At 56.0% G+C, this 21,666-nt stretch overlaps 1 protein-coding gene and 1 pseudogene across 1 annotated transcript in view; both read right to left on the reverse strand.

The window, feature by feature from the left end:
- The window catches only part of LOC131482427 (USP6 N-terminal-like protein), a 409,820-nt gene that overhangs the window by 147,619 nt on the left and 240,535 nt on the right, over nucleotides 1–21,666 (reverse strand). The gene's annotated exons all lie outside the window — the stretch shown is intronic.
- LOC131482309 (probable G-protein coupled receptor 27) lies at nucleotides 15,575–16,585 on the reverse strand (annotated as a pseudogene).

A 21,666-nucleotide genomic window follows, 5' to 3' on the forward strand; every position in this document is an offset into this window, starting at 1 on the left:
CTGTCAGACCGGTGGAGGAGACGGGGAGGGGGAGCCAAGGACAGGAGCATTGGACAAGGGACAGGACAATATGGGACAGGTCTGAGGCCAGGACGGGAGAGGTGGGGTGGGCAGGAACCGGCAGACCCTGCTATAGCTGGAAGGTAACAGGAGCTGACTCTGGGCTAGCCTGAGCTTGCCTCTTGGTATGGTGAAATTTGTTTCCGTCACAGTTCTGGAGGCCCAGACGTGTGTCAAAGGGTCAGGTTGGCCCTGGAGGAGGACAGGGCCAGGGCTGTTGGGAGTGCTCTCTGGCCCACTGCGCTGGCTTCCCCAGAAAGCCAAGGGGCCTCAGTCTTAGGATCCCCATCCTAGCAACCACAGGACCCAGTCTCATCCCCACACAAAGGCCCTCCTTAGATGCCAGGAACCCATCCAGCAGCCTGGCCTGAACGCACTGATTTGTGGGTCCCCCAGGGAGCCGAGACAGTGGGCACTCACTCTCACCAGCTCCTGCACAAAGCACCAGGGGGCTCAGTGAAACCCCTAACTCCTCCATAGACATGCAGTCTTAGCAAACAGCTATCATGGCAGCAAAGGCTTAGCCCAGCGGCCTGGCTGCGGGGTGCATGGACACAGCAAGGGTCTGTGGCCTGGGAAGGCAGTCAAGGATGGGCCAAAGATTTGGGACTGTACCTGCCTGGGAGACTCGGAAGAAGGTCCTGGCTTCAGATTGGCTCAGCTCCAGCTGTTGGTGTAACTTGGGGAGTGAATATTTAGACGGCAGATCTTCCTCTCTCCTCTTTGTATATCTGACTTTGCAATTAAAATAAATAAAATTCTCTTAAAAAAAGTTTTTCTCTGCTCACCACTGCTTTCTGAGTTTCTCCTACTCTATTAAATTGATGAATGCAAACACCTTTTCCCAGAGACACCTTGGACAGGGAGCACACACACCTTGGGCACACACACATCATGACACAGAGCAGCATGGGAGCACCCCACATAGAAGGCAGCTCCCCTCCCCAGGGTGGGCAGGGGAAGGCCTCAGGCAGGCAGGCTGAGCCAGAGCCCATGAGCCGGAAGCCAACCTGCTGGGCTCTCCTGCCTCTGTCTGGGTGGTGGTGGTGGGGCTGCTATAGGACTAGAGGTGGTCCCGTGTAGTCCCCAGGTCTGGTGATTGGAGTGACAGGCACAGGGGGTGGGGACACAGGTGTGTGCACAGGCATAGGTGGGCTCCCGGTGCTGCCTGAACTCTAGTAAAGGGACCCTCCCAGCTGGTAGAAAATCCAAGTGCAGAGGAGGAAGTGAAGGAGGGGCAGGAGGGCCAGTCTCCTGGGACGGGGACCTTCCCGGTAGGTGGCAGAGAGAGAGGGTACTGGCAGCCCTGGGCCATGGCATCCCAGCCTTATCTGCCCCCCTCCTCCTGGGCCCTGAGAGAGCCCGGGCCCTCTCCCTGGTGACTGTGAATGAAGGCGGGGCTCAGGACCCCTGCCCCACTGCTGCCTGAGATCCCTCTTGTGAGCAGCTGGCAGCATTCATGATGTCACAGCCACTGACAGGTGCACATCCTGAGAGTGAAACAAGCAGTGGTCTGTAGTCTGCTGACTAGCAAACTGTGCAGGTGTTAGAAGTGACAGTAGGAGACACGTTTGGAAAACTCAATGGATTCTCAAAGGAGGTGAGTGGGACTTAGTCAATGCGTATGCTGTGACATGGGGACAGCCAGTCCCAGGAGGGTGGCCCTGGCCTTTCAGGTGTATTGTCCATGGTTGAGCCACTGAGCTGTGAGGGGTGCCCCTGTGTTCAGGGCGTGTGCACAGTCACCTCACTCCTACACTGAGCTCTGTGGCATGTGCGACTGTGTCCCTGTGCGGGACTCAAAGTTATGCCCTGGTGTTCTTTCTGCTCAGCTGTCACCGGGGCGAGTGGCAAGAGGCCAGCCTCCCAAGGTCAATGTTAGCACATACAGAGACTGTGTGGGGAAATGTCGTTTGTCCTTGATGACACTTTGAAGTGGGCAGCGCAGGAATTGCTGAGTTATCTCCTAACTGATGAGACACCAGCCACGTCGCAGGTCTTCCTGGGTCCCTATGCGGGTGAACGCCCGACACAACAAGGCCTGCCCACAGAAGCAGCTCAGTGAGGTTCAGGGAGCCCTGAGACCCCAGGACTCTCCCTGAGACCCCGATGGTCCCGAAGGTGGAAGAGACCTTCTCCAGCTCCATGTTGCTGTGGGTGCCGGGGGCTTTGCCGTTGACTTTGCACAGTTTCTCTCTGCTCCCCACTGCTCCCTGAGTTTTTCTGTCTCTGCTGAGCTGACCTTCCCAGCTGGTAGAGAATCCAAGTGCAGAGGAGTAAGTGAAGGAGGGGCAGGAGGCCCAGTCTCCTGGGATGGGGACCTTCCCGGCAGGTGGCAGAGAAAGAGGGTACTGGCAGCCCTGGGCCATGGCATCCCAGCCTTATCTGCCCCCCTCCTCCTGGGCCCTGAGAGAGCCCGGGCCCTCTCCCTGGTGACTGTGGATGAAGGCGGGGCTTAGGACCCTGGCCCCCCTGCTGCCTGAGACCCCTCTTGTGAGCAGCTGGCAGCATTCATGATGTCACAGCCACTCACAGGTGTACATCCTGAGAGTGAAACAAGCAGTGGCCTGTAGTGTGCTGACTAGCAAACTGTGCAGGTGTTAGAAGTGACAGTAGGAGACACGTTTGGAAAACTCAATGGATTCTCAAAGGAGGTGAGTGGGACTTAGTCAATGCGTATGCTGTGACATGGGGACAGCCAGTCCCAGGTGGGATGCCCTGGCTTTTCAGGTGTATTGTCCATGGTTGAGCCACTGAGCTGTGAGGGGTGCCCCTGTGTTCAGGGCGTGTGCACAGCCACCTCACTGCTACACTGTGCTCTGCTGCATCCGCACAGCGGGTGTGAACGTGTCTCTGTGTGTGTCCTTGTGGGATCACAGCCCTTATTCTGCTCAGCTCTCACCTGGTACAGGGTGGCTGGAAAACAGCAGGGCCAATCTGTGAGCCCCAGTGATGTGGGAGTTTGAGAGAGTCAGGGAGACCCCAGGAGTTGGTTGCCCTGCTTGGGGGCAGAGTCTCCCTGCTGGCAAGCCATCCCTGCACCACCATCCTTCTGTCCCCTGCACTGGAACCCAGCCACCAGATGCCTGCCTGCCTGGCTGTTAGGCTGTTCCCTTCTCTGACCATGGAGACAGACCTCATGGGGCATCAGTTCCTGTCCACTCGTTTGCACTGGGTCACGTGTGTGTGTGTGTGTGTGTGTGTGTGTGTGTGTGTGTGTGTGTCTTGCAGATTCAATGGGTCCACCCTGAGGACCCTGATGTTCCTGGAGAAAGCCCAGTTGATGGCGGAGGAGAGAGCTCAGATCTTCTCCCTGTATGAACAGGTACAGGGCAGGTGCTGGGGAGGAGGTGGTCACTGCCTCAGACTGTGCCTGTGATGCCAAGCCCTGGCATCTCTGGGTCACAAAACAGAGAGGGGCTGCTCAGGGGTGCTGGACTCCGAGCACCCCTGGCTTTTGACCGCAATCCCCTCTTGGATTCAGGGACCCCGGAGAAGGCTCCAGGGACCCCGGAGAAGGCTCCTTGTTGATCCTGGAGATGAGGACGAAGACAACATCACGCTCATCCCGGACCATTTTGGCTTCTTGCGGTGAGTTGCTCACACTCCAGCTCATCTCTGGGCAGGCATGGACTTCAGAAACCCCTGCAGTTGGTACGGGGCTGCAGCAGGCTAAGCCACTACCCACAATACGGGCACCCCAGATGGATACCAGCTTGTGTTGTGGCTGTTCCCCCTGCAATGCAGCTCCCTGTCGATGGGCTGGGAAAGCAGTGGAAGATGAGCCAAGTGCTTGTGCCCCTGAACCCCTGTGGGAGACCCAGATGGAGTTTCTGGCTCCTGGCTTTGCCCTGACTCAACCCCTGTTTGGCCATCTGGAGATGGAACCACTGGATGGAAGATCTCTCTCTCTCTCTCTCTCTCTCTCTCTCTCTCTCTCTCTCTCTCTCTCTCTCCTGTACATGTATCTTCCTAATCAATAAATCTTTCAAAAGAGCAAGATGGCCCCTACCACGAGGAGCACACCTATCCCCAGATCCTGACCTTGACCCATGCTGCCGTGCCAGGGCAGCCCCGGGTCAACATTTGGCCAGAGCAGGGTGACTCAGTGAGGGACCTGGGACATAGGCGGCGATGGAGCTTGGCATAGAACAGGTGCTGGGCACTTGGATCGGGCCTGTTTCTGTTGAAGACATGGGGCAAGCTGATGTGTTGTACCCAGATTTTGAGATCCCAGAAATCCCCAGGAGTCTGAAGTCAATGCAAGTGCACAAGGACGGTTTATTCAAGCTTGGAATGTCCAAGCTTGTGTTCTTGGTTGAGAGCAGGACTGGCCAGCCCAGACCAACACCCTTACCGGAGTGCAGCCCCCAATAGCACACTCACAGGTTCTCCTAGGGGCAGTCCACAACAGCTTGAAAAGGGGCAATTCACAATAGTCTGCAAGGAGAGGGAAATACCAGATGTTCCCTACCTATCTCAGCTGCACAGCCCATGCCTGGCTCTTCTCTGGTTCAGCAATTAAGGTAACCACCCACTTAATTCCTGGGAGCCACCAGTGAGATCACCAGCCTTGGGCCTTGATTCAGGAGAATTGGAGCCCTTCAGTGCTAAAGGTCACATAGGCCGTTTGGTCTGAGAGCTGTCACAGATTCTTAGTAGCAATGAGCCATGAACAAATGGTTGAGATTTTGATTCTGAGGTCCCTCGGATGGTCTAGCACTGTTCCCAGGAGGTGTGGCCCGACCATCAGCATCACAGAGCTGTGTGCCCAGCACTGGGCACCAGCCTGCCCGGGGAGCAGTTGTCCAGCAGGTGGCTGGGGTACAGGAGTCAGGCTAAAGTGCTGCTGAGTCAGATCTGAGGGAGAGCCAGGGCATGATCTCAGGACTATGAACTGCCCGGGGCCTCCAAACACAGGGCAGGGGGGTTTGTAGACAAGGTCCTGGTCTGTGTTGGGGGGAGTGTGTGGCTGGGGTGCAGGAGCCAGGCTCTGAGGCTGCCCCACCCCACAGCTGTGCTGCACAGCAGAGAGGCCCAGAGATGGGTATGAGTGAGTAGGAGGGGTGGATCTCAGGCTGACCCTGGACATGCCTTAGCTGCCCACCGTAGGACTGGGTTAGGCAGGGGATAGTGGCTCCAGGAGCTTCAGAACCCAGGCAAGCATAGACCCTGAGTGGGAGAAATGGCCAAGGTCTTGGCAGATGGAGGCATCTGAAGTGGGAACAGGCACTTCATGCACAGTGAGCTAAGAGAATTAGGGAGAGCAGGTGGTCGCTAGGAGGGTTGAGGTGGACCCAGGTACCCCAATCCCAGGGGGCACACTCTGAGCAGGTGTCAGGGGGCCGGCCAGACTTGGCTTATTCCAGGCTGACTCCTTGCATGGCTGACATGGGCACACAGTCCCTCGCCCCTGGGTGTCCTGTGCCTGCTCAGGCCAGTAGCCTCACAGCTGCTGCAGAGGGGCTGCCACTCCCCAGGGCATGGGCCTGATGCCAGCACTAGACCCCACAGACAGCAACTGCCTGGCCCTGGAGCCCTGAGCTCACAGCCACTGAGGCCTGCCTGGCATGGGCCAGCAGGATGGCCGCCTCCCCTCTTCCCTTCTCACTTCCCTGGACTGAGGTGATGCGGCTGGTTATTCCCTGACGCCTTTGGAGGTAGAAGTGCCCGGTCTGAGACTCACGGCTCTGCTTCCATCCCCTTCCTTTCCAGGGAGAAGTCACAGCCCAGGGACAGTGTCCTGGGGACTAAGGTGAGAGCCAGTCCTTGGCCATGGGCCCCTCCTCTGGTAAGCAGAGCTGGGGAGCACGTGGGTGCAGGAGGTGGGCAGTGGGAGCCACAAGGTGCTGCCCCTGCCTTGCTTGCAGGCACCTGTGGGGGTGAGAGCCACAAGCTCTGTGACATCCAGGGCTCCTTCCGGACACTGGAATCATCCCATCCTCTCTCCTTTTGCAGCAAAGACGGAAGGATTCCCGGAGACTCCGAAAGTGGGTCAAAATGTTGGAAAACTATTGCAAGTACCGCAGCACTGAGAAGGTACTGTGGAAGGGAGCGCCCCCTGGGGACCACACTGAGAAGCACAGGGATGAGCAGTGCCTTTTGCTGGGCTGGACATCTCTGCCTCTCAGACACCCGGGGTTAACTGTCCTGCCCTAAAGAACATGGGTCACCTAAACCCCATGTCCACACATGCAGGGGACTCTCCTAGGAAACAGGCCAGGGTCACCACTGTGTTAATGCCCAGATGCAGATCCCACAGAGAGCAGGCAGTGCATGCCAACCTGGGCCCTCAGCCTTGCCCCTCCTCTCACTGTGGGTCACCAGGCCCAGGCAGACCCTCCCTCTGCTGACACCACATGGAGTCCATGGATTCCCCCCTCTGGTCCCTCCCCTGATGCGTCTCCCCCAGAGTGTCCATGGCCCCACTCTCCTGAGCCCCCTCTCTCTTGCAGTTCCACCAGAGATGCTGCAAGGGAATCCCCAGCAGGGTGCGAGGTAAAGTGTGGAAAATACTTCTGGATGTGGATGCAAAGAAGGCCCAGAACCCGGGGACATTTGAGGTACGGCTCTGCCCTCAGTCTGCAAGCACCTGCCCTGTTCAGGCCTCAGCAGGAGCCTGGGTGCCCAAAGGTGGGTGGTTCAGCAATGGAGCCTGGCTCGCCTCCCCGTCCTGCCTTCATCTCCCAGGCTCCTGCTCCTCAGACCCTGCCATGCCTGGCCACCTGTGCTTCTGACCAGGCCATGCCCTTCTCCCTGTTGGGCACACCTGGGCAGCTTGGCATGGGGCAGGCACTGAGCAGTGGCTAGGTAGGTCCATGATGGACAGGAGGCTGCAGCATGACACTCTGACCCTCCACAGGCTCTGTGCTACCTGGCCTGCCCTCACCGGGGCCTGCCTTCTCCTGGCCTTGCATCACCCAGCAATGCCCACATCTGAAGTGGCTGGTCCACTTGTCACACTCAGCCGTCAGCAACTGCTGGGAGATGTGGGAGCCCGGACCTGAGAGGGTTGGCAACAAGGGCCAACTGTCACCCTCCTGAGCTGCCATCAGGAAACAGGGCCCACTGGTGTTGCCAGTCGTATCCCTCACATCACCAACGCCAAGTCTTGAGTTGGTAGCTGCCCCTGAGAGCTGGGCTGGGAGCAAGTCACTGCCCAGGGTCAGGTCAAAGCCAAGGGCAGCTTCCACTGTCTGGATGAAGATGGGTTCTCCTGCAGGGGGCAGCACTGAGGCTGATGAGGGTGTGGCTGAGGACCCAGTGGGGAGGATCTGAGACCTGGTTGGGGCTGATGCCTGAGCAGTGCTGTGGGCTGGAGGGGACTTGGCAGAGGGATGTGGTCATGCCGTTGGCCTGATGCTGACCATAGTTGTCCCCTGTGCAGATGCTGAAAGAGCAGGCCCGTCTGCATTGCGATCAATTCCATCTGATTGACATTGCGGTGCAGTGGACGTTCCCAAATCACCTGCTTTTCAGAGAGTGCTATGGAATGAAGTAAGGCCTCTGGGCTGCTGGGGTCCTGGGGGCTGTGGAGGAGCCAGGGATCTGGGGGAGACTGGATGCAGGCCTAAAGCACAGGGCATTTATGATGAAAAATAGTAGACCCATAGGCCTTATTTATACTCTATACTATTTCCAAAGACGCCATGGAGAGAATGAAAGGAAAAGAAACTCAAGGGAAGATAACCTATGGCACTCACACGTCATCATGGTATGACTGCCAGAATATGCAAAGAACCCTTCAGCGCAATTGTTAACCAAGAGCAATGGACAGCCTGCCAGCACCCAGGGACACAGGCTCGGGGGAAGGTGGGGGGACACTGCGTGAAAGTACAGGCAATGCATCTCGTCCCCAAGGGACACAGGCTTAGTGCCTGAATCAACATGGGTGCCTGCACTTGCTGCTAGAATGGTGAAATGATCCAATCAGGACACTGTGGCCGTGAGTGTGGGACAGACATGGGTCTGGGTCATTGCGAGGAGAAAGGGGCAGAGGTCCTGGTGCTCAACAGCACCCTGGGCAGATGCTCACAGAGAGCGACATCCAATTCCCATGGGAACACACCACACGCATGCACACTTCCCCAGCCACTGAGGAACCCAGTGCAAAGAAGAACCGCCTACTCGGGTCCTCTGCTGTGTTCACACTCACGAAACATGGAGGTAGCCTGGGTGATGGTCACCTGGGAACGGCTCATCTGTGTGGCGTCTGATCCCGAGACAGGGATCAGAGATTCAGGGAGAGGCAGGAAGCCCAGGTCCCTCCTCTGCTGACCTGAGGGAACTCGGGTGTGTTCTGGCGAGTCAGGAGACAGACCCTCAAGGCCAGCCGTTGATGCTGTGAGCCATTCAAGGAGAGCTGAAAGAGGCCACGGCCAGAGGCAAGGATGAGGCAAGGATGAGGCAAGGGTGGCCCAGGCTGGTGGAGGGTGAGAGATGCCAAAGACTCCATGGGAACGGCTGGGCCCAGGGACTGCTCCTCACATGGCTGAACTGGCTGTGGGTGGTGACTCTCTGAGGCATGGAAAACCCTCGGACTGCACCTTGGCTGTGCAAAATGGAAAGCCAGCAGAAGGAAGGTCCAACTGCACACACTGCACCCCTGAGATGTGTGTGGGTCCCGGTGGGCAGCCCTCACCCAGACAGTGCAGAACATGCAGGTGCCCTGAGCACAGCCCTGCTGCTGTGGCAGAGCAGTGGACTGGGCCCTCTGTGGGACTGGCAGGGTGTGATGGGTGGCAAGGAAGCAGCGCCGCCTTCTCTGTCTTGCAGACAACGGGCCTTATTTGAAGTGCTGGCAGCCTATGCGATGTACAATCCCGTGAGTATTCTCAAATGCCTTTTCCAGGCTCTGTTTCTGGGCTGTCCATCCAGGGAGTCCCTTGTCACAGAGAACCAAGGTGGGCTTGTTGGGGACTCTGTAATCCACACTAGAGAGACTAGGTGCAGGGGCCAGGCTCTGGACCCCACCTCGAGTTCTGGAAAGAGGAGTGCCTTCCCCGTGATCTGCTCTCTGTAGCCCAGGAGCAGGCAGGGTGGAGGATGCTTCTCAGAGTACCAGTGTTCCACAGGGAGGATGGGCAAGCTGTGCCACTTTGCAGTGCTCATCACAGTCAAGCCTGGGCAGTCTGTGGCCCCCATCAGACACGTGGCAGGTGCCATGGGACTGAATGCCACTCCACACAATTCCATGATGTCACAAACCCACTCAGAGGTTTCCCATGTTGGGTGCAGCTGCCGGACACCTCGGGAGACCCCCAACAAGGTCTGGGCATCCCCATCCCCCTGACTCAGCCCCAGGAACCCTGCCTGGTGCCTGAATGAGTGGTGGCCAGACAGCATGGATCCACATTCATAATGTGTCTGTTCTCTGCTCTGGTCCTGGCAGGCCTGACCCGAGTGCTTCTTCCTTCTGTCTGAAGTGGTACCCACTAGGGCACCTATAGAACACAGAGCTGCAGGAGCTGCCTTAGGGGTGCAGCCTGGATTCCCACAGCAGCCTGCCCCACCCTGAACTCTTGGGGTACACACATGTGCTTGCCTCTTGACTCCCCCAGCCACTTCCTGAGCTGAGGCCCTGCAGGGCACTCTCCAGGAATGTGGGAACCTGGCACACACTCCAATTCTTTTTTTTTTTTAAAGATTGATCCATTTTTTATTACAAAGTCAGATATACAGAGGGGCAGAGAGACAGAGAGGAAGATCTTCCATCTGATGATTTACTCCCCAAGTGCGCACAACAGCCAGTGCTGCGCCGATCCCAAGCCAGGAACCAGGAACCTCTTTCGGGTCTCCCACATGGGTGCAGGATCTGGGCCATCCTCAACTGCTTTCCAAGGCCACAAGCAGGAAGCTGAATGGGAAGTGGAGCTGCCGGGATTAGAACCGGTGCCCATATGGGATCCCGGGGCGTTCAAGGCGAGGACTTTAGCCACTAGACTGTGCCGCTGGGCCCCACACACTCCAATTCTTAAAGCCCTGAGAGTCAGGGGCATGACAGGCCCAGGGGTTCCCTCCTCCATCCTCCTACTCCCTTCAGCAGGTGACCAACCCTCCCAGGGAGGTCACCCAACCCACCTGAGTTATGCTGACACAATGTTCTGGGCTCTTGCAGGAGGTGGTTGGCTATGACCAGGGCCTGAGTCACATCGTGGCACTGTTGCTGATGTGGCTTGGTGAGGAGGACGCGTTTTGGGCCCTGGTGCAGCTGATGGAGAACGAAAAATACTCAATGTCTGGTAGGTAGATGGGAGGGGTGGGCCCTGCGCAGCCAAGTCCACTCCCGACACGTAGTCAGGTGCCTGGGTCTGTGTCCTCACTGGCTCCTGGTGTGGAGGAAATCTCCCTTTGGAGAGTTCCTTAGATGCCAGGGCTGGCAGAGGCCTCCTGTGCTGAGCCACACACTGCCCTCCCCATCACCCAAGGCCCTGCAGCTTTGCTCTGGCTCTCACCTGTGTGGGCACCTCCAGACCAATAGGTCCTGTCCGTGTCCAATTGACTCATATCCACGCTGGCCTCTGTGCCTCCAAGGGTCTCCCCAGACTCCCACCCACTGAACACCAAGGCAGCAGCCCCACTACGCAAACCCCCTGCCCAACTCATGCACGCTGGCATGGTCACGATGCACCGAGTCTGGCTGCAGTGTTTCCCACAGTCACCCGGGGCAGCCTTGATTGCCTCCCACACAGTCCTGTATGCACCCACATGCTGAGGTTTCTCTCCCTGGCCATCTGTCCACCCACCTGTCCCCTGAGAGTCTCCTCTGGCCCTGCCTGTGGCTGTGCTGCCTTCCTGGGAAATGGCTCTGATCCCAGGCCTGGGGCTGATCCTACTCAGGGCTCTACAAACCGGGATCACCGATGCTGGAGACACTCCTGGAACATCTGGGACACATCGTGCACCGCACACTCCCAACTCTTGGAAAACACCTGGTGAGTGAGAGCCTCCTTGCTCTGCCCCAGGGCCCTGGACACAGGGATGGAGTCCCACCAAATCTCCAGTCCTCGTTTATACACGTAGGCCTGTGCTGCCAAGCCTTTCCTTGGTTCCTCAGGTCTGCGCCAGTGTGGGCATGAGCCTTGCTTTCCAGATCATGGTCCACTGAGATTGTAAAGGTTTCAAGAAACCTGTGTGGCCGTGAGGTGCAGATGCATCTGCTCCCGGGCTCCCTGCACCCCGTGGGCACAGCTAAGGGACTCAGCCCACATGATGTCTAACCTCCCATGTCCTCCAACATGCACTGCAGCAGGTTAGGCCTGCTCCCAGCTCTCAGCTCCCCCTGCCTCTTTCTCAGGAGAAGCAGGGAGTGAAGTTCGGTGACACCATCGCCCGCTGGTTTACCCAAGGTTTTCTGGATGAGGTAAGTGGCCCCAGGAATCCCTAACCCAGGGAATCTGCTGTCCCAGGGCCTGACTTCCTGCCCGCACCCCCTACATGCTGTCCACAATAGAGCTGAGCTCACCCACCTCAGCAGACCCAGGAGGGACCCTGCTCTACACAGGGAGACCCTGCCCTGCAGGGGGTGGCCCAAGTAGATGCTGAGTCTCCCAGCCAGCAGGGAGGGACAGGTGCCCTGGGCACACTGCTGGAGAAGCCTGACCAAGCCCTGAGCCTGCAGGAGGAGGCAGGAGATGCCCAAGGCCTGGGCAGCCTCCGCAGGGTGGAGCTGTGCTGCGGCCTCACTGCTGGATTGGACACAGGGCCCTGATGTCACACACAGGTCACAGTGGCATCTGCCTTCCCATGTCCTCCAACACACAGAGCCCTCTCCATGGCCCTCATGGCACTGTCTGTGCTGGCCAAGCCTCAAGCCTCCTCTCTCTGGGCTTGCATGCTCAGATGTGGCTGACAGACGTGGCCCCAGCAGCTAGCGAGAGGAGTCCCCACATAGGAGCCTATGGCTTCATGTGAGGCAGCTTCCAGGGTCTGCACCTGTGGTGGGGCATGGGCACTGTCCCTCCTGCAGCACCTGGGGTCCAGCTCAGGCCTGGATGGGTGGGGTCCTCTCACACCTGCTCTTCCTAGGTGCCGTTCCCGCTGGCCCTGAGGATATGGGATATTTTTATCCTGGAAGGGGCACACGTGCTCAGCACCATGGGCTATGTGGCCTTGAAACTGAACCAAAGTAAGTGCCCAGGGCTGGAGAGGCCAGAGTGCCAGGGGAGAGGAGCTGGGGTCCCCTGGAGATGCCCAGGGAACAGGGCTTTAGGTGGGGATGAGGAGGCCTGGGGAGCCCTGGTACCCGGGAGGGCACTGAGAATGTCCCTGGGATACCCCATCAGTCCAGCACAGTCCACAGGGAGGCATCAGCAGGGTCACTCCCCGGCAGTGTGGCCCTGCCCAGTCCCTTCCATGCTTGGCTTGACACCCATGGGTTCCCGGGGCAGCAGCTGGCAGCTATTAGTGCAGGGACAGGGTTTGGAGCAGCTGTGGCTGCTGGGCCATCCCTGTGGACCCTGCCTGTCTGACAGCCACCCTCTTGCCTAGAGCGCCTGCTCAAGAGGACCCGGAACCACATCAGGGAGTTCCTGCAGGTGACCCTGAGGCAAGACTGGGACGTGGACGATGACGCTGTCATCAAGCAGCTGCAGGCGTCCAAGCATGAGCTGGCCAAGCGAAAGTGCCTGCTGCCTCCCGCAGGTGGGGGCTCTGCCCAGGACTCAGGCCCGATCCTCCCTTGGGCGTGTCAGCAGTGGGAGGACCTGGCTGTGGGGCCTTCTACCTCCTCCTCATGGCCCTGTGTTCCCCTGCTCCTCGGTTCTGTTTGAGAAGCTTCTGATCTCAAGGCCTGGCTGGGCCTCAGGCAGCTTCCAGATGTGCTCATGTGGGGAAGGTGCAGGGGCTCTCCTATCCCCACAGAGGCGCCTCCCCACCTGGAAGGCTCAGTCTCCCTGACTCCACATGTGGGCCCAGGACTGAATGTCCTTGAGTACAACCCAGAGTGTGGCTGAGTGTGGCATTGCAGCCTCAGCTGGGGCCAAGGCCTCTGAGGGCACCTGTGTGTGATGGGAGTCCCTGTACCTGCTCACAGCTGCTGCTGGAGATGGCTGGAGAGCCTGGGTCAGCCATGCGAAACAGAGATGGTTTGTCCCAGCTGGAGGATGTAGAGTGGGCCCAGGGCAGGCCTGGGCAGGAACAGGCGAGGCCCAGCTGTGCCTCCCAGCGGGTGCCTTCCCTGTGTCCTGGGGGAGCAGAGATGGTGATGGCTGAATAGTCCAGCACACGGGGTTCATGTTATGTCCTCAGGTGGCAGAGGCCCAGGGACTGGGAGCACAGAGCCTGCCCTGCCCCGCACTGTGAAGGAGAGCCTGCCCTGTCCCCCAGGGCTGCCCGGGACTGCATCTCTGCCCAACACGCTGGCTCTTCCCACCAACTCTGGAGCATTCAGATTCATTCTGGCCATTTAGGGGGAACTCACAGCTCCTTGGCCAGCCATTCCCATGATGGGGCACACAGAAGCAGGGGGTTAGGTGACAGGGGCACCCACGGATCCTCAGTGGATGCCATGTGACCCAGAAATGAGCCTGAGAGGAAGGGCGCTCAGGGCCCATGCACATCTAGGGGGCCATGCAGGGAGCCATCCAGGGGATCCAGAAGTGCCCCTGACACTGCCCTGGCCCAGGCCACACACAGCCAGTTTCAGGGTCAGCAGCCTGGAGGGTGTCCTCATGTCACCCCTGGCATTAGGGACCCGAGGGATTAGGTGTGGGCGGTTTACCCTGCAGGCCACTTGGTCCCTGTGGAGAAGCAAACCTGCTCTTTCTTTTCCTTTCAGCAAAGCCCAGTGAGGCGTGCAGCCAGGGCCATGGGCAGGGCCACGTCCCTGAGAGGCCTGCTGCTTTCCCCACAGCCCTGCAGGGCAGGGAGACAGCTCAGGACCCCAGGCCGCTGGGCCAGCGCCCTGAGTCTCCAGCTTCCCTCGCCAACACTAGCTTTTCAGAACCACCCTCCGTCTGTGTTGATTGGGTAGAAGATACAGACAAGGAGGAAAACTCTTGCGAGGAAGACATCTTTGAGTACCTTGACCGAGATGCTCCAGTGCAGGCATGGGGGGTTGCACGTGCGTCCAGCCCCACCAGGGCCCCATGGAGCGTATGGCACAGAGGAAGGCTGCTCCGGTGGTGGAGTCTGTCCAATCTCCCGGTGCCTGTGCATGGCACAGAGGGCCCGGCCCCAGAGCTGGGCAGCCAGGAGGGCCCACGGGTCCCTTCCCTGCATTCCTTCAAGCCTGTTGGTCCAAGGCTCATGCAGGCCATCCGGGGCCCAGACACAGGGCTGAAGACGGCTTCCTGCCAAGACTTCCACCGGACTCTCCTTCAGCATGGTGATGCTGATGGGCTGTTGCCTCCCCGAGCCTCCCTGATGGGAGAACAGCCCCGTCTGTGCTCCCTAGCTGGAGGCCTCCTCGCTGGCCCCTCCCTGACTCCTCTTGGCCGACTAGGCACCTGAGTCCAGGCACTGAGCCTGGAGTCACCAGGCTGTGCCCCCTTGTGCCCTCCTGAAGGAACTCTTAGGAGTTTTCACCCTCTTGCTGCCAAATAAATTGTTTGGAATGCATTTGCTCCCATTTTGTGCCCCTCAGAGCCCAGCTGCAGCAGTTTCCCCAGGTTCCTGTTGAGTGGTCAGAAGCTTCACAGCCCCCAGCCACAGGCAGAGACCTGCTGACCCCAGGGGTCTGCACTGCCCTGCTGGGGAAGAGCCGCTATGAGCATGGATGCACATGCCGGCCACGCTGACCCCAGGCCTGATCCTTAGATGGTGGTGCCCAGGAGTTCAAGGTCATGTGAGGAGCTCACCCAGGGGAAGGGACTGCCAGGGTCCCTCAGCACCCAGGTTTCTGAAAGGGCTCTGGTAGTTGGGCCACAGCACCTGCTAGTTTGTGTGAGATATGGGGCTGGGGACAGAACTGACCAGGCAGCTGCATGCACCAGTATGTGTGTAGGCTCCTGCGGGTGACTGAACTGAACCCCACACTAGCTGGTGCACACAAGGGTCAAGAAATGGGACATGTGCAGCCAATCCCTCCCCAGCCTCTTCTCCTTTGCAAAAAAGAAAAAAGAAAGAAGAGTGTCACTTGGAGGTCACCCTAGAGACAGCTACTGCAGGAAATGGCCAGGATCCTTCAACTAGTCCAAGGATCAAATGAGTGTAGCCTGCACTTCAAAGAAAGGAGAAAAGCAACCACACGTGGCAAAGAAGATGCCAAGATCCAGGACAAGAAGGTGGAGCCTCCTGCCGCCCAGAATGCCTGAAAGCATCCTTTGCTGGGAGAGGCTGGAGCTGGGACGAGCCTGGCACATGGAACCTCCTCTTTAACCCCAACCCCACCTCCACCATTCTCAAACCACCCACCCACAAACAGACCACAGGTCTGTACAATCCAGGTGTTTGTTCACTTTGAGAGTCACCTTCAAGGCAGCTTCAAAACCGAAAATCTTTCCAGAAGCGTTGCCCAGGCTGAAGAGGTTGGCAGAGCTGCGGATGTGCCAGTTCCCAGGTTTGCATGGAGCCCTCACAGCCCAATGCCTTTCAAGTCACAAAGGCGGCAGGCCTGCACCACCTGGGGGCTCTGGCAGCAGGGGAACTGGGCACAGAAGCAGTCCCTGAGCTCCCTGTTGAACAGGAAGCACTCAATGGGGTTGATGCCAGCCTGCGGGAAGGTGAGCCACACTGAGGCCGTAAGGTTGGCTTGGACCACTTCTCAGTGTTGAACTCCTCCAGCACGAACAGGCAGCGCGCAATGGCCACGCCCCACCGCCAGGATGCCCAAGAGCACGGGTGGCATAGGTCCACGACCAAAGCCCGCTGTCCAGTTGGCAGCTGCCGGGCCAGTGGCACTGGGACGTGGAATGTCCAGTCGTGGGTTATAGTGGGGACTAGGCGCGCAGGTCCCATCTTGTGGCGATCATGGATGAAGAAGTGCAGACAGAGGTAGACTAGGTATGTGGCACCCACCACCATGCTGAATAACAGCAGGAAGCCAAGCGCCTGAAGCGCCATGAGTCCGCTGCTCCAGGGCACAGGGCGCATGCTTGTCTCGGCCGTGGTCCAGCACGGGCAGGAAGGCCGCGGCCAGTGCCAGCGCCCAGGAGACACACACCAGCATGGTGGGGCACTGCCAGCTGGCCAGGAGTTCAGCGTAGAAGCAGTGGTGGGCCATGGCCAGGTAGTGGGAGACACCCACTCCGAGCAGCAGGAAGGGGGCGTTGAAACCAGGAAGGAGAGCAGCCCGCAGCCCAGCGCAGCCCAGCAGGGCTCCCGGGGCGGCCCACGGCCAGGCGCGCGCAGCCAGCAGGACTGGCAGGAGAGCGCGCTCATCCCGGCGGCACTCAGCCCGGCGGCCAGGCACAGGTGCAGCAGCAGGCAGTAAGGGCGCGTGCAGGCTGCGCTCCCACAGGACAAGCAGCGCGAGCAGCACGTGGCCCGCCAGGCTCGCGCCCAGCAGCAGGCTGAGCGTGGCCAGCTCGAGGCCCAGCGCCGCTGCCTCGCCGTCGCCGCTGACGGTTGAGCTCGCGCTCGCCATCGCGGCCTCTCGTGGTGTGCGCAACACCCCGGAGCTGACCTCGACCTCGGGACTCTCTGGCCGCCCCGCCCGCGCTCCGGTGTCGCTGCTGCCGCCACCGAGCGTCCTGGGCGAGCTCCCAGCATAGCACCCTGCATTCTCCTTCTCCTCCTCCATGCCGCTGTCACTGCAGCAGAACCCCCTCACCTCTGCCAGAGTGCGCAGAGAGGCCGCCCAACAGCATACTCTGCCTAACATCTTTCTTCACGTTTTAACCCCTCCTTTTTTTTGAAGATTGCAAATTCAGCTATACAGAGAAGAGGAAAGACAGAGAGGAAGATCTTCCATCCGATGATTCATTTCCCATGTAACCTCAATGGCCATAGCTGCACCGATCCAAAACCAGGAGCCAGGAGCTTCCTCAGGGTCTCCCATGCAGGTGCAGGTTCCCAAGGCTTTGGGCCGTCCTTGACGGCTTTCCCAGGCCACAAGCACGGAGCTTGTGATACCGGGATTACTACTGGTGCCCATAGAGCTTCCTGGCACATGCGAGGCCAGCACTTTAGCTGCTAGGCCACTGTGCTGGACCCTCGCTCTGTAATCTTTACCATCAGTACCACATTAGGATATTCTAATTTCCCTTCTTTCAGGAACAATCGTGTGTCTGTATATATGTAAATTTACATAAGCAGTTAGATAGAAAAATGTTCAAAATGGGTGAACCTAAAATAACATCTTTCAGGGAAATGGTTTGGAACGTGAGGGTAGCCTTGGCCGCTATGTCAGTATTTAGAGTTAGCTTTTACACGGTATTCACAGGATAAACAGATTAAGCTCCACGATCGAAAAGGCTCATGGGGTGACATAGATTCTTCAAAGACTAATCTCAGTTCTTGCCTAGCAATTTGCTTCCATTTTAACAGGAAGAAAGAATGTCTTTTTGATGAAATAAAAAGAAAAACCTTTATTCAATATACCAGAATTCCTTCAGAGAAGATGCTGTATTAAGCTGTGCTGACGGATTGTATATTCTGAGGCTACTAGTTTGCATATCTGATGTTGCTGCAGCGCTTTAGGATGCAAACAGCTGATTAAAATGTGACTCTGGGCCCGGTGGCGTGACCTAGTGGCTAAAGTCCTCGCCTTGATCGCCCCGGGATCCTATACGAGCGCCGGTTCTAATCCTGGCAGCTCCACTACCCATCCAGCTCCCTGCTTGTGGCCTGGGAAGGCAGTCAAGGACAGCCTAAAGACTTGGGACCCTGGACCCGTGTGGGAGACCCGGAAGAGGCTCCTGGCTCCGGATTGGCACAGCACTGACCATTGCGCTCATTTGGGAAGTGAATCATCAGACGGAGGATCTTCTTCTCTGTCTCTCTTCCTCTCTGTATATATGACTTTGAAATAAAAATAAATCTTTAAAAAAAATAAAATGTGACTCTGTGTTTTGCTTTGTATTTCTGTGTCACCTGATGAACAAGCTTCCCAAACCTGAAACAAGAATAGAGGGGTGGCGTGGTGGCTTACCAGGCTCATCTTTCGCTTGCAGGTGCTGGCATCCCATGTGCTCACTGGGTCATGTCCCAGATGCTCCACTTTGCACCCAGCTTCCTGCTTGTGGGAAAGTAGTGGAGGACGGCCCAGGTCCTTGGGCCTCTGCACCCACATGGGAGACCTGGAGGAGGGTCCTGGCTTTGGATTGGCTCAGCTCCAGCCATTGTGAACATTTGGAAAGTGAGCCAGCCATGCTACGCAAGATCTCTGTGCTTCTCTCCTTCTCTCTGTAAATCTGCCTTTCAAATAATAATAATAACAAATAAATATTTTTAATAAAAAAGGAAAATACCAAAGGATGTGTTCTCTTTTATTACTCTGGGACTAGCTGCTTATACATCATGAGAAGCAACTTAAACTTTTCTTAAGATTTATTTATTTATGTTGGAAAGGCAGATTTACAAAGAGAAAGAATTTCCATCCCCTGGTTCACTCCCCAAATGGCCACAAGGGCCAGAGCCGAGCCGAGCTGAGCCCAGGAGCTTCTGCCAGGTCTCGCACTTGGGCGTAGGGTCCCAGGACTTTCTGCCATCCTCTACTGCTTTCCAAGGACACAAGTAGGGAGTAGGCAGGACAGGTGCCCACATGACATCTTGGAACACGCAAGGCAAGGATTTCGCTACGAGGCATTTATAGCCTTCAGGCATGTTATGAATATATAAAATTTGGAGTTGAGAAATGTTTCCTCTTGTCTTCATCCTTATCATAGTTATTTACCCTACATTTTTCTGCACAGAATTAAAAAAATGGAATAGTTTTTACTGTTGCATAAGAAATTAGTGCAAACTGCGGTTTCATGACACACAAGTATAATCTCCCAGCTTCAGTGGGTAATGATGACTTAGAGCTTGCTGTATGAGAGAGCTCAGGCATTGCTTAGAAAATGGATATTACCTAGATGCAGTACTCTGCATTTACTCTACTTGTGTCCAGAACAATTGCCTGTTCTATGTTTTTGTTATTTTTTAAAAGAAGCTACAGTGAAAGAACAGATTGCTGTCCATGCCACCATGAGTGCACGCCAGCCAGAGCTTCCCAGACACCATCGCTGCCAACATGAGCACATATGGGGGGAAGGGCATGCATTGGTAGAGTCTCAGGGACTGGCACATGTAGGAATGGGCAACTGAGGATTTTCATGGACCCAGCTGGTAAACCCACTGTGAATCAAGGGAGCTGAGATGAAGTAGACCAGAAGGTGAATCCAGAGGGCCTCCCTGGGTCAGGCCAAAGCACTTGCCTGGAAGTGCAAGAGCTGGGACTGGGGGCACACCAGACCAGGCTGGGTTGCAGCCCCTGATGCTGCTTAGGAGAGCCATTCTTGGGCTGGTTAGGTTCTTTGGGATTGCTGCTAGTTCACAACCCTCCAGCAGTGAATGTTGGGGTTGAGGTTGGGCCCGTCTGTGCTGGGCTACAGCACCAGTCAGCATGTGCAACAATAGGGACTGCGAGTAGGTCGGGTAGGGGATATTTGGGGACACTCCTGCTAGCCTGAAACACTTGCTAGGGTCCCAAGTGACCACAACGGCCGCTGTTGTGCTGATCTAAAGCCAGGAGCCAGGAATTTCTTGCAGGTCTACCACGCATGTGTAGAGTCCCAAGGCTTTGGGCTATTTGTGACTGCTTTCCTAGGCCACAAGCATGGAGCTGGATGGGAAGTGGACCTGCTGGGATTAGAACCGGCACCCATATGGGATCCCGGTGCGTTCAAGGTAAGGATTTTAGTTGCTAGGGCACTGTGCCTGGCCCAGATTTTTGTTTATTTTTATTGGAAATGCAGAGTCAAAGAGAGAAGGAGAGACAGACACAAAGATCTTCCATCCACTGGATCACTCCGCAAGTGGCCACAACAGCAAGAGCTGAGCTTATACGAAGCCGAAGGCCGGAGCTTGTTCTGCATCTCCCATGTACATGCAGGGTCCCAAAGCTTTGGGCCACAAACTACTGCATTGCTAGGCTACACACAAGGAGCTGAATGGGTAGGGGAGCAGCCAGGACAGAAATCAGTGCCAATAGGGGATCCTGGTGCTTGTAAGGTGAGGATTTTAGCCACTGAGCCGTCGTGCTGGGCCCAAGGCAGGGTCTTTTGTCTTGTCCATCTTCTCCCCACACATCCCTTCCCATCCCACCCAGAGGCTTGTATGTATCTGCAATCCATCCACCTCTGTAACATTTAAAAATAAATACATATCAAATAAAATAGTGGAAGCCTCAAGATGAATAGAGTATTGTGATTTTGTAGAGGCTGGGAGAGATGGGAGGTATAGAGGAATTTTGGATTATGATTATCAGAATCAGAGTGAAAGAAAAAGTCCCTAGTGTTATATAGCATAGTGGGAACAGTTTTGTTCACAATCACCTCTATAAGATTCTTGAGCAGAAACTAGAGCTCTAAGCCTTGAACAGAAACTCTTGTCAAAGGCAGAATCACCGTTTCCTCTGATCTGATCTGTAGCGCATGCTGTGTGCATGTGCTGAGATACCCCACAGCAGCCCACCAACACAGGCACTGTTACTATTCAGCAGAGCCCAACTGGAATGTACAACATTCCTAGGTGTGATGTATGTGTCACACTGAAGTAAAAGTTTCATGAATGTCTGGAGTGTGACAGAGTAGAGCCACGCTGGATGTGACACTGAAGATGTTTCACTGTTCTGAATGCTAATCCATCCTCTGTAATGCAGAAGTCATTCGATGACGGGCACAGCATGTGAAACATGAGTAAAAATAAATCAAAGTGTGCTGAGTAGCTGTGTGTATCAGGAACTGTATTGTGTGCTATTCTCTGTGTTATTGTGCTCACAACAACTGCCCCAAACTTTTCATCACTGTAGTATTTAAATATCACACTTTACACTATCTGCTTTCACATGAAGAGAGCTGGCTCTTGTTAAAGCAATTTAAACCCAGCTCTACTGAACTGAAACCAAATCTTTTTGTTTAGATGTAGAAATACCTTCACTCTTACCTCCTTAATCAATCAAGGCCATACTATGTCCACTAAGATTAAAAAAAAAAGCCCTCACTGCTTTAGCATAAAATCTAAGGAATTTGCTTTGCTGTACTTTGTGGAATATAGGCTTTCCGTGATTAAAATGGAAGAAATGACCATGTTAAAGCTAATGTGCCTAAGTAACAACAGTAGAGGACTCAGGATAACAGAGAGAACATGACACTTTACTGAAAGTGAAGTAAATTCAAGTAACCAAACAATGAGATATTTCAAAGAAGAGTAATCGGAGAAACTGCAAGGGCAGAGAATTGTTTAAACTCAAGTGGCAGAGGATGACTGAGGAAAACCAGCAAAGTCTCTCTCTCATCGTCGTCTTCAAGATGTAGTAGATTGGTCAAACACAGATGCTTGGCAGGATGCTTAGCAAAATGCAGGAGCAGTTCTCATATCCAGGCAAATCAGAAAGGAGGGTTGACTCAAGTTGAGCAGCAGAGAACCATGGAACTCAGTCAGAGACGAAATGTAACCCAAAGCCAATGTCCACAGCCTCAGTCAGGATTGCTTGTTCTGTGTTTTTGGCTGTTTTAGATGTAG

Source organism: Ochotona princeps, chromosome 17 (genome assembly GCF_030435755.1).
Source record: "Ochotona princeps isolate mOchPri1 chromosome 17, mOchPri1.hap1, whole genome shotgun sequence".
Taxonomy (NCBI): domain Eukaryota; kingdom Metazoa; phylum Chordata; class Mammalia; order Lagomorpha; family Ochotonidae; genus Ochotona; species Ochotona princeps.